We start from the raw sequence: 10,158 nt of genomic DNA, 5'->3' as shown, positions 1-10,158 counted from the left end.
AAGGGGTGATCACTTTGATGGGATTATACTATAGGCCCACCAATAGTCAGAGAGAAGTGGAGGAGTATATATGTAGGGAAATCACAGATAGGTGTATGAATTATAGGGTTGTAATAGTAGGTGATTTTAACTTCTCTAATATTGACTGGGACTGCCTTGGTGCTAAGGGATCAGATGGGGAAGAATTTGTTAAGTGTGTCCAGGATAGTTTTCTGAAGCAGTATGTGGATGGCCCTACTAGAGAAGGGGCTACACTCGACCTCCTCTTAGGAATTGAGGCTGGGCAGGTGGTTGATATGTCAATGGGGGAGCACTTTAGGACCAGTGACCATAACTCTATTAGCTTCAAGATAGTTATGGAAAAGGATAGGACTGGTTCTCAGGTTGAAGTCCTAAACTGGGGGAAGGCTAATTTCGATGGCGTCAGACAGGAACTCTCAAACGTTGAATGGGAGAGGCTGTTTACAGGTAAAGGGGTGTCTGGCAAGTGGGAGGCTTTTAAAAGTGAGATAGGAAGAGTTCAGGGCCGGCATGTTCCTGTTAGATGGAAGGGCAAGGCTGGCAAGTTTAGGGAACCTTGGTTGACGAGGGATATTGAGGGTCTGGTCAGGACAAAGAAGGAGGCATATGTCAGGTATAGGCAGCTGGGATCGAGCGAGTCCCTCGAGGAGTAAAGGGGATGTAGGAGTACACTTAAGAAGGAAATTAGGAGGGTGAAAAGGGGCCATGAGATTTCCCTGGCAGATAAGATAAAGGAGAATCCTAAAAGATTCTATAAGTATATTAAGAGTAAAAGGGTAGCTAGGGAGAGAGTAGGTCCCCTTAAGGATCAGTGTGGTAATCTATGTGTGGAGTCACGGGAAATGGGCGAGGTCTTAAATGAATATTTCTCGTCTGTATTTACCGTGGAGAAGGTCATGGAAGCTAGTGAGTTCAAGGAAGGGAACACCGATATCCTGGAGCATATCAACATTACAAAGGAGGAGGTGTTGGAGGTTTTGAAGCGCATTAAAGTGGATAAATCCCCAGGGCCTGACCAGGTGTATCCTAGGATGCTATGGGAAGCAAGGGAGGAGATTGCTGGGGTCCTGGCAGAGATTTTTGTATCATCGTTAGCCACGGGTGAGGTACCGGAAGACTGGAGGATAGCTAATGTTGTGCCTTTATTTAAGAAGGGCAGCAGGGATAAGCCAGGGAACTACAGGCTGGTGAGCCTTACATCAGTGGTGGGAAAGTTATTGGAAGGGATTCTGAGAGACAGGATTTATGTGCATCTGGGAAGGCATGGTCTGATAGACAAGTGTGAAGTGATGCATTTTGGAAAGTTAAACCAGGGCTGGACATATACAGTGAATGGCAGGGCCCTGGGGAGTGTTGTTGAGCAGAGAGACCTTGGGGTGCAAGTACATAGTTCCCTGAAAGTGGCAACACAGGTAGACAGGGTGGTGAAGAAGGCGTATGGCATGCTTGCCTTCATCGGCCGAGGCATTGAGTACAAGAGTTGGGACGTCATGTTACAGTTGTACATAACGTTGGTTAGGCCGCATTTGGAGTACTGTGTGCAGTTCTGGTCGCCACACTACAGGAAAGATGTGATTAAGCTAGAGAGGGTGCAGAAAAGATTCACAAGGATGTTGCTTGGTTTGGAGGGCTTGAGTTATAAAGAGAGATTGGATAGACTGGGTCTGTTTTCCCTGGAGCAAAGGAGGCTGAGAGGGGACATGATAGAGGTATATAAAATTATGAGAGGCATAGATAGGGTAGATAGCCAGAGTCTGTTTCCCATGGTAGGGGTGACTAAAACTAGAGGGCATAGATTTAAGGTGAGAGGGAGGACGTTTAAAGGGGATCAAAGGGGTAAGTTTTTCACACAAAGAATAGTGGGTATCTGGAATGAGCTGCCTGAGGAGGTGGTGGAGGCAGGAACAGTAGCGACATTTAAGAGGCATCTGGACAGGTACTTGAATGAGCAAGTCATAGAGGGATATGGAATTAATGCAGGCAGGTGGGATTAGTATAGACAGGCATTATGGTCAGCATGGACGCGGTGGGCCGAAGGGCCTGTTTCTATGCTGTACTACTCTATGACACCCGGGCGCGAACGTAACCATGGAAGAGGGGCAGGCAATCAGGGAGGACGGACCCCCCGACGGCCCGCAGCCTGGACCTGTGAATTGCCACCTTGGCTAGGCCCAGGAGCAGACCGACAAGGAGATCCTTCTCCCGGTCCACGCCCCTCCGCACCGGGTGCACAAAGATCAGGAGCATGGGACTGAAGTGCAGCCAAAACCTAAGGAAGAGCCCCCTTAAATATTCAAAGAGGGGCTGCAACTTCGCACACACCATATATACGTGAAACACGGAACCATCCAGGTCACAGAAATTACAAGCAGCCTGGGAGTCAGTGAACCTACTTAAAAGTCTACTACACGGGACTGCTCTGTGCAACACCCTCCACCCCAGGTCCCCAATGTAAAGGGGGAAGACTCCCGCGTAGAGAGACCTCCGTCGGGGTTTCCCCTCGCCACCAGATGGCAACTCGGACCGCCAAGGCGTGTCCAGCCGGCTGACGAGGGCGAGGAAGTGGAGAGTGTGCAGAAGCAGCCCGTACAGGAAACCCCTCTGCACTGTGTGGAATGGCACGGAGGGTATTTCCAAGAGGCGGCTCAGATTGTGCGGGACCGGCTCCCGAAGAGGGTTTCGGGGCCTGGGTCTGAAGGGCAGTTCCAGCCGAATGGAGGTCAACTTGGCTGGGAGCGCTCCACACTCCCAACTCCCCTTGTCACCCGCAGTGAGGGGCATCCTGGCAGTTTCGGCTCCTCCTCCGCCCGTTGGTCCGTCCCCAGAGCCGAGGCCCTCTACTCCGCAAGTAGGGGAGAGCCTGACTGGAGGCCACCATGTTCAAGAATCTGGTAAAAGACAGGCAACTCCCTCAGACAGGAGCAGCTAACGGACTCTGCTGGGAGCTGCGTGTCGTATTGAAGGCAGTGCCCGGCGGGAAAAATACGTCGCCAGCGCACACCATCTGGGAGGACGCTCAATGTACAGGTATCTCTGCAGGGTCCGAAGGTGGAGAGTCGCAGCCTGGGTGCGGACGCACACCAGCGACTGGCCGCCCTCCTCGATCGGGAGACTCAGGACCGTGGCAGAGACCCAGTGAATGATTCCATGCAGATGGTGTATAATTGGCTGGACATGGGGCATCCCTGACACATTCCTCTCCCAAAGTGAAGGGGCACCATCAAGGACCCTTTAACTTTAATCAGACACTCTGTGGCGGCGTACAAAAGTTGGACCCGGGCCACAAAATGCGGCTAAATTCTGAACGCACACAGATTCCTGAAAAGATATTTGTGATCCACCCTATCAAACGCCTTCTCCTGATCGAGGGAGAGAAAGGCGACCGACTGACCAGTCCTCTGGGAAAGATGGATCAGGTCCCGGGCCAATTCATCTAAGGGATGTGACTGTCTCCTGCAACAGTGTCCAGGTAACTCTCCCTCCCTGATGTGTCGCAGCTTGGACTCCAGCTCATCAACTCTGAGCCGAAGTTCCTCGAGCAGCCAACACTTGCTGACGTGGTCACTGTGGATCACACGGGCGTCCACCAGCTCCCACATACTACAGCTGCAACACATTGCCTACCCAGCCATCTCTATTCTATTTAATTCATTAATTTGGATCTCAGTATTTTACAAAAAAAATAATTATTTAAGTGTACTGTTAACCTGTAATGGCGTCTCCTGATTTAAATCACTTGATCAAAACAAAAAGAGACTTAGATTTAGATATACAGCACTGAAACAGGCCCTTCGGCCCACCGAGTCTGTGCTGACCATCAACCACCCATTTGTACTAATCCTACACCAATTCCACATTCCTACCACATCCCCACCTGTCCCTATATTTCCCTACCACCTACCTATACTCGGGGCAATTTATAATGGCCAATTTACCTATCAACCTGCAAGTCTTTGGCATGTGGGAGGAAACCAGAGCACCCGGAGGAAACCCACGCAGACACAGGGAGAACTTGCAAACTCCACGCAGACAGTACCCAGAATTAAACCTGGGTCACTGGAGCCGTGAGGCTGCGGTGCTAACCACTGCGCCGCCCACGGGGGAAAGACCCACCAATCACTTACCAGCTCTCCTGTGACGCCACACTTCGATTTTTGTTGGTCAAGCAGGTCCACTGAACAGAACAGAGCGTTCTCTCCACCGCCTCTGGTCTCAGGCCTCCGCTCTTTTATCTCCCGGCTCCTCTCGCCTGTTCCCGCTCTCGGGTCTCGGCTCTTTTATCTCCCGGCTCCTCTCGCCTGTTCCCGCTCTCGGGTCTCCGCTCTGTTATCTCCCGGCTCCTCTCGCCTGTTCCCACTCTCGGGTCTCGGCTCTGTTATCTCCTGGCTCCTCTCGCCTGTTCCCGCTCTCGGGTCTCGGCTCTGTTATCTCCCGGCTCCTCTCGCCTGTTCCCACTCTCGGGTCTCCGCTCTGTTATCTCCCGGCTCCTCTCGCCTGTTCCCACTCTCAGGTCTCCGCTCTGTTATCTCCCGACTCCTCTCGCCTGTTCCCGCTCTCGCGTCTCGGCTCTGTTATCTCCCGGCTCCTCTCGCCTGTTCCCGCTCTCGCGTCTCGGCTCTGTTATCTCCCGGCTCCTCTCGCCTGTTCCCTCTCTCGGGTCTCCGCTCTGTTATCTCCCGGCTCCTCTCGCCTGTTCCCGCTCTCGGGTCTCCGCTCTGTTATCTCCCGGCTCCTCTCGCCTGTTCCCGCTCTCGGGTCTCGGCTCTGTTATCTCCTGGCTCCTCTCGCCTGTTCCCGCTCTCGGGTCTCCGCTCTGTTATCTCCCGGCTCCTCTCGCCTGTTCCCGCTCTCGGGTCTCCGCTCTGTTATCTCCCGGCTCCTCTCGCCTGTTCCCGCTCTCGGGTCTCGGCTCTGTTATTTCCCGGCTCCTCTCGCCTGTTCCCGCTCTCGCATCTCGGCTCTGTTATCTCCCGGCTCCTCTCGCCTGTTCCCGCTCTCGGGTCTGTTATCTCCCGGGTCCTCTCGCCTGTTCCCGCTCTCGGGTCTCCGCTCTGTTATCTCCCGGCTCCTCTTGCCTGTTCCCGCTCTCGGGTCTCCGCTCTGTTATCTCCCGGCTCCTCTCGCCTGTTCCCGCTCTCGGGTCTCCACTCTGTTATCTCCCGGCTCCTCTCGCCTGTTCCCGCTCTCGGGTCTCCGCTCTGTTATCTCCCGGCTCCTCTCGCCTGTTCCCGCTCTCGGGTCTCGGCTCTGTTATCTCCCGTCTCCTCTCGCCTGTTCCCGCTCTCGGGTCTCCGCTCTGTTATCTCCCGGCTCCTCACGCCTGTTCCCGCTCTCGGGTCTCGGGTCTGTTATCTCCCGGCTCCTCTCGCCTGTTCCCGCTCTCGCGTCTTGGCTCTGTTATCTCCCGGCTCCTCTCGCCTGTTCCCGCTCTCGGGTCTCGGCTCTGTTATCTCCCGGCTCCTCTCGCCTGTTCCCGCTCTCGGGTCTCGGCTCTGTTATCTCCTGGCTCCGCTCGCCTGTTCCCGCTCTCGGGTCTCGGCTCTGTTATCTCCCGGCTCCTCTCGCCTGTTCCCGCTCTCGGGTCTCGGCTCTGTTATCTCCTGGCTCCGCTCACCTGTTCCCGCTCTCGGGTCTCGGCTCTGTTATCTCCCGGCTCCTCTCGCCTGTTCCCGCTCTCGCGTCTTGGCTCTGTTATCTCCCGGCTCCTCTCGCCTGTTTTCGCTCTGTTATCTCCTGGCTCCGCTCGCCTGTTCCCGCTCTCGGGTCTCGGCTCTGTTATCTCCTGGCTCCGCTCGCCTGTTCCCGCTCTCAGGTCTCGGCTCTGTTATCTCCCGGCTCCTCTCGCCTGTTCCCGCTCTCGGGTCTCGGCTCTGTTATCTCCCGGCTCCTCTCGCCTGTTCCCGCTCTCGGGTCTCCGCTCTGTTATCTCCCGGCTCCTCTCGCCTGTTCCCGCTCTCGGGTCTCGGCTCTGTTATCTCCCGTCTCCTCTCGCCTGTTCCCGCTCTCGGGTCTCCGCTCTGTTATCTCCCGGCTCCTCACGCCTGTTCCCGCTCTCGGGTCTCGGGTCTGTTATCTCCCGGCTCCTCTCGCCTGTTCCCGCTCTCGCGTCTTGGCTCTGTTATCTCCCGGCTCCTCTCGCCTGTTCCCGCTCTCGGGTCTCGGCTCTGTTATCTCCCGGCTCCTCTCGCCTGTTCCCGCTCTCGGGTCTCGGCTCTGTTATCTCCTGGCTCCGCTCGCCTGTTCCCGCTCTCGGGTCTCGGCTCTGTTATCTCCCGGCTCCTCTCGCCTGTTCCCGCTCTCGGGTCTCGGCTCTGTTATCTCCTGGCTCCGCTCACCTGTTCCCGCTCTCGGGTCTCGGCTCTGTTATCTCCCGGCTCCTCTCGCCTGTTCCCGCTCTCGCGTCTTGGCTCTGTTATCTCCCGGCTCCTCTCGCCTGTTTTCGCTCTGTTATCTCCTGGCTCCGCTCGCCTGTTCCCGCTCTCGGGTCTCGGCTCTGTTATCTCCTGGCTCCGCTCGCCTGTTCCCGCTCTCAGGTCTCGGCTCTGTTATCTCCCGGCTCCTCTCGCCTGTTCCCGCTCTCGGGTCTCGGCTCTGTTATCTCCTGGCTCCGCTCGCCTGTTCCCGCTCTCGGGTCTCGGCTCTGTTATCTCCCGGCTCCTCTCGCCTGTTCCCGCTCTCGGGTCTCCGCTCTGTTATCTCCCGGCTCCTCTCGCCTGTTCCCGCTCTCGGGTCTCGGCTCTGTTATCTCCTGGCTCCTCTCGCCTGTTCCCGCTCTCGGGTCTCGGCTCTGTTATTTCCCGGCTCCTCTCGCCTGTTCCCGCTCTCGCATCTTGGCTCTGTTATCTCCCGGCTCCTCTCGCCTGTTCCCGCTCTCGGGTCTGTTATCTCCCGGGTCCTCTCGCCTGTTCCCGCTCTCGGGTCTCCGCTCTGTTATCTCCCGGCTCCTCTTGCCTGTTCCCGCTCTCGGGTCTCGGCTCTGTTATCTCCCGGCTCCTCTCGCCTGTTCCCGCTCTCGGGTCTCCGCTCTGTTATCTCCCGGCTCCTCTCGCCTGTTCCCGCTCTCGGGTCTCGGCTCTGTTATTTCCCGGCTCCTCTCGCCTGTTCCCGCTCTCGGGTCTCCGCTCTGTTATCTCCCGTCTCCTCTCGCCTGTTCCCGCTCTCGGGTCTCCGCTCTGTTATCTCCCGGCTCCTCACGCCTGTTCCCGCTCTCGGGTCTCGGGTCTGTTATCTCCCGGCTCCTCTCGCCTGTTCCCGCTCTCGCGTCTTGGCTCTGTTATCTCCCGGCTCCTCTCGTCTGTTCCCGCTCTCGGGTCTCCGCTCTGTTATCTGCCGGCTCCTCTCGCCTGTTCCCGCTCTCGGGTCTCCGCTCTGTTATCTCCCGGCTCCTCTCGCCTGTTCCCGCTCTCGGGTCTCCGCTCTGTTATCTGCCGGCTCCTCTCGCCTGTTCCCGCTCTCGGGTCTCCGCTCTGTTATCTCCCGGCTCCTCTCGCCTGTTCCCGCTCTCGGGTCTCGGCTCTGTTATCTCCTGGCTCCGCTCGCCTGTTCCCGCTCTCGGGTCTCGGCTCTGTTATCTCCCGGCTCCTCTCGCCTGTTCCCGCTCTCGGGTCTCGGCTCTGTTATCTCCTGGCTCCGCTCGCCTGTTCCCGCTCTCGCGTCTTGGCTCTGTTATCTCCCGGCTCCTCTCGCCTGTTCCCGCTCTCGGGTCTCCGCTCTGTTATCTGCCGGCTCCTCTCGCCTGTTCCCGCTCTCGGGTCTCCGCTGTGTTATCTCCCGGCTCCTCTTGCCTGTTCCCGCTCTCGGGTCTCGGCTCTGTTATCTCCCGGCTCCTCTCGCCTGTTCCCGCTCTCGGGTCTCGGCTCTGTTATCTCCTGGCTCCGCTCGCCTGTTCCCGCTCTCGGGTCTCGGCTCTGTTATCTCCCGGCTCCTCTCGCCTGTTCCCGCTCTCGGGTCTCGGCTCTGTTATCTCCTGGCTCCGCTCGCCTGTTCCCGCTCTCGGGTCTCGGCTCTGTTATCTCCCGGCTCCTCTCGCCTGTTCCCGCTCTCGCGTCTTGGCTCTGTTATCTCCCGGCTCCTCTCGCCTGTTTTCGCTCTGTTATCTCCTGGCTCCGCTCGCCTGTTCCCGCTCTCGGGTCTCGGCTCTGTTATCTCCCGGCTCCTCTCGCCTGTTCCCGCTCTCGGGTCTCGGCTCTGTTATCTCCTGGCTCCGCTCGCCTGTTCCCGCTCTCGGGTCTCGGCTCTGTTATCTCCCGGCTCCTCTCGCCTGTTCCCGCTCTCGGGTCTCGGCTCCGTTATCTCCTGGCTCCGCTCGCCTGTTCCCGCTCTCGGGTCTCGGCTCTGTTATCTCCCGGCTCCTCTCGCCTGTTCCCGCTCTCGCGTCTTGGCTCTGTTATCTCCCGGCTCCTCTCGCCTGTTTTCGCTCTGTTATCTCCTGGCTCATCTCGCCTGTTCCCGCTCTCGGGTCTCGGCTCTGTTATCTCCCGGCTCCTCTCGCCTGTTCCCACTCTCAGGTCTCCGCTCTGTTATCTCCCGGCTCCTCTCGCCTGTTCCCACTCTCAGGTCTCCGCTCTGTTATCTCCCGACTCCTCTCGCCTGTTCCCGCTCTCGCGTCTCGGCTCTGTTATCTCCCGGCTCCTCTCGCCTGTTCCCGCTCTCGCGTCTCGGCTCTGTTATCTCCCGGCTCCTCTCGCCTGTTCCCGCTCTCGGGTCTCCGCTCTGTTATCTCCCGGCTCCTCTCGCCTGTTCCCTCTCTCGGGTCTCCGCTCTGTTATCTCCCGGCTCCTCTCGCCTGTTCCCGCTCTCGGGTCTCCGCTCTGTTATCTCCCGGCTCCTCTCGCCTGTTCCCGCTCTCGCGTCTCGGCTCTGTTATCTCCCGGCTCCTCTCGCTGGTTCCCGCTCTCGGGCATCCGCTCTTTTTTGCAGGTCTTCTTAATCCTTGAAAAAAACAGCAGTTCCACTGTAAATGCAGCTCTCCGCACTCTACAGTCACCGCTTTGCAGATACTCCATTCTGCTGTCTTCTCTCCAGTTGCAGGTGCAGCTGCTCCCCCTGATTGCAGGCAAGAAGTGCTTCCCAAATTGCCCATCCAATCCTGTTTTCTCCCCCGTTTTTTTCTTGCTTTCAGGAATACCATAACACTGCTGTAGCACCCTATTCAGTGCTCAGACACATTAGCAGGGGAAAGTCGAGGGAGCTTTAATGTGTATCTAACTCCATTTTTTATTTTTTTTTATTTTTTAGAGGGAGCCTTTATACCCCAGGCCCCTTTTATATTTTTCATGTCAAGGGGACCTGTATTCCTCAGGCCCCCTTTATATACATTTTTATATTAAAAAAAAAACTCAAATTAAAATGCCATTCTCGGCGTCGACGATGCACTCCAGTCCCTGCGGTGCCCACCGGTCGCGGAAGGCCCCAAGCGTACCGGCGGACCCCGCATGCTCCTTCTCCAGCGACACCCGGGCGCGAACGTAACCGCGGAAGAGGGGCTGGCAATCGGGGAGGACGGACCCCCCGACGGCCCGCAGCCTGGACCTGTGAATTGCCACCTTGGCCAGGCCCAGGAGCAGACCGACGAGGAGATCCTCCTCCCGGCCCACGGCCCTCCGCACCGGGTGCCCAATGATCAGGACCGTGGGACTGAAGTGCAGCCAGAACCTGAGGAACAAAGAACAAAGAACAGTACAGCTAAGGAACAGGCCATTCGGCCCTCCAAGCCTGCGCCGATCTTGATGCCTGCCTAAACTAAAACCTTCTGCACTTCCGGGTACCGTATCCCTCTATTCCCATCCTATTCATGTATTTGTCAAGATGCCTCTTAAACGTCTCTATGGTACCTGCTTCCACCACTTCCCCCGGCAGCAAGTTCCAGGCACTCACCACCCTCTGTGTAAAGAACTTGCCTCGCACATCCCCTCTAAACTTTGCCCCTCACACCTTAAACCTATGTCCCCTAGTAACTGACTCTTCCACCCTGGGAAAAAGCTTCTGACTATCCACTCTGTCCATGACGCTCATAACTTTGAGCAGCCCCTTCAAATGCTCAAAGAGGGGCTGCAACCTCACACACTCCGTATATATGTGAAACACAGACTTGTCCAGGCCGCAGAAAGTATAGGCGGCCTGGGAGTCCGTGAACCT

Source organism: Heterodontus francisci, unplaced genomic scaffold, assembly GCF_036365525.1.
Source record: "Heterodontus francisci isolate sHetFra1 unplaced genomic scaffold, sHetFra1.hap1 HAP1_SCAFFOLD_596, whole genome shotgun sequence".
Lineage (NCBI taxonomy): Eukaryota > Metazoa > Chordata > Chondrichthyes > Heterodontiformes > Heterodontidae > Heterodontus > Heterodontus francisci.
The sequence above is the reverse complement of the archived record's forward strand: the minus strand, read 5'-3'. Positions refer to the sequence as shown.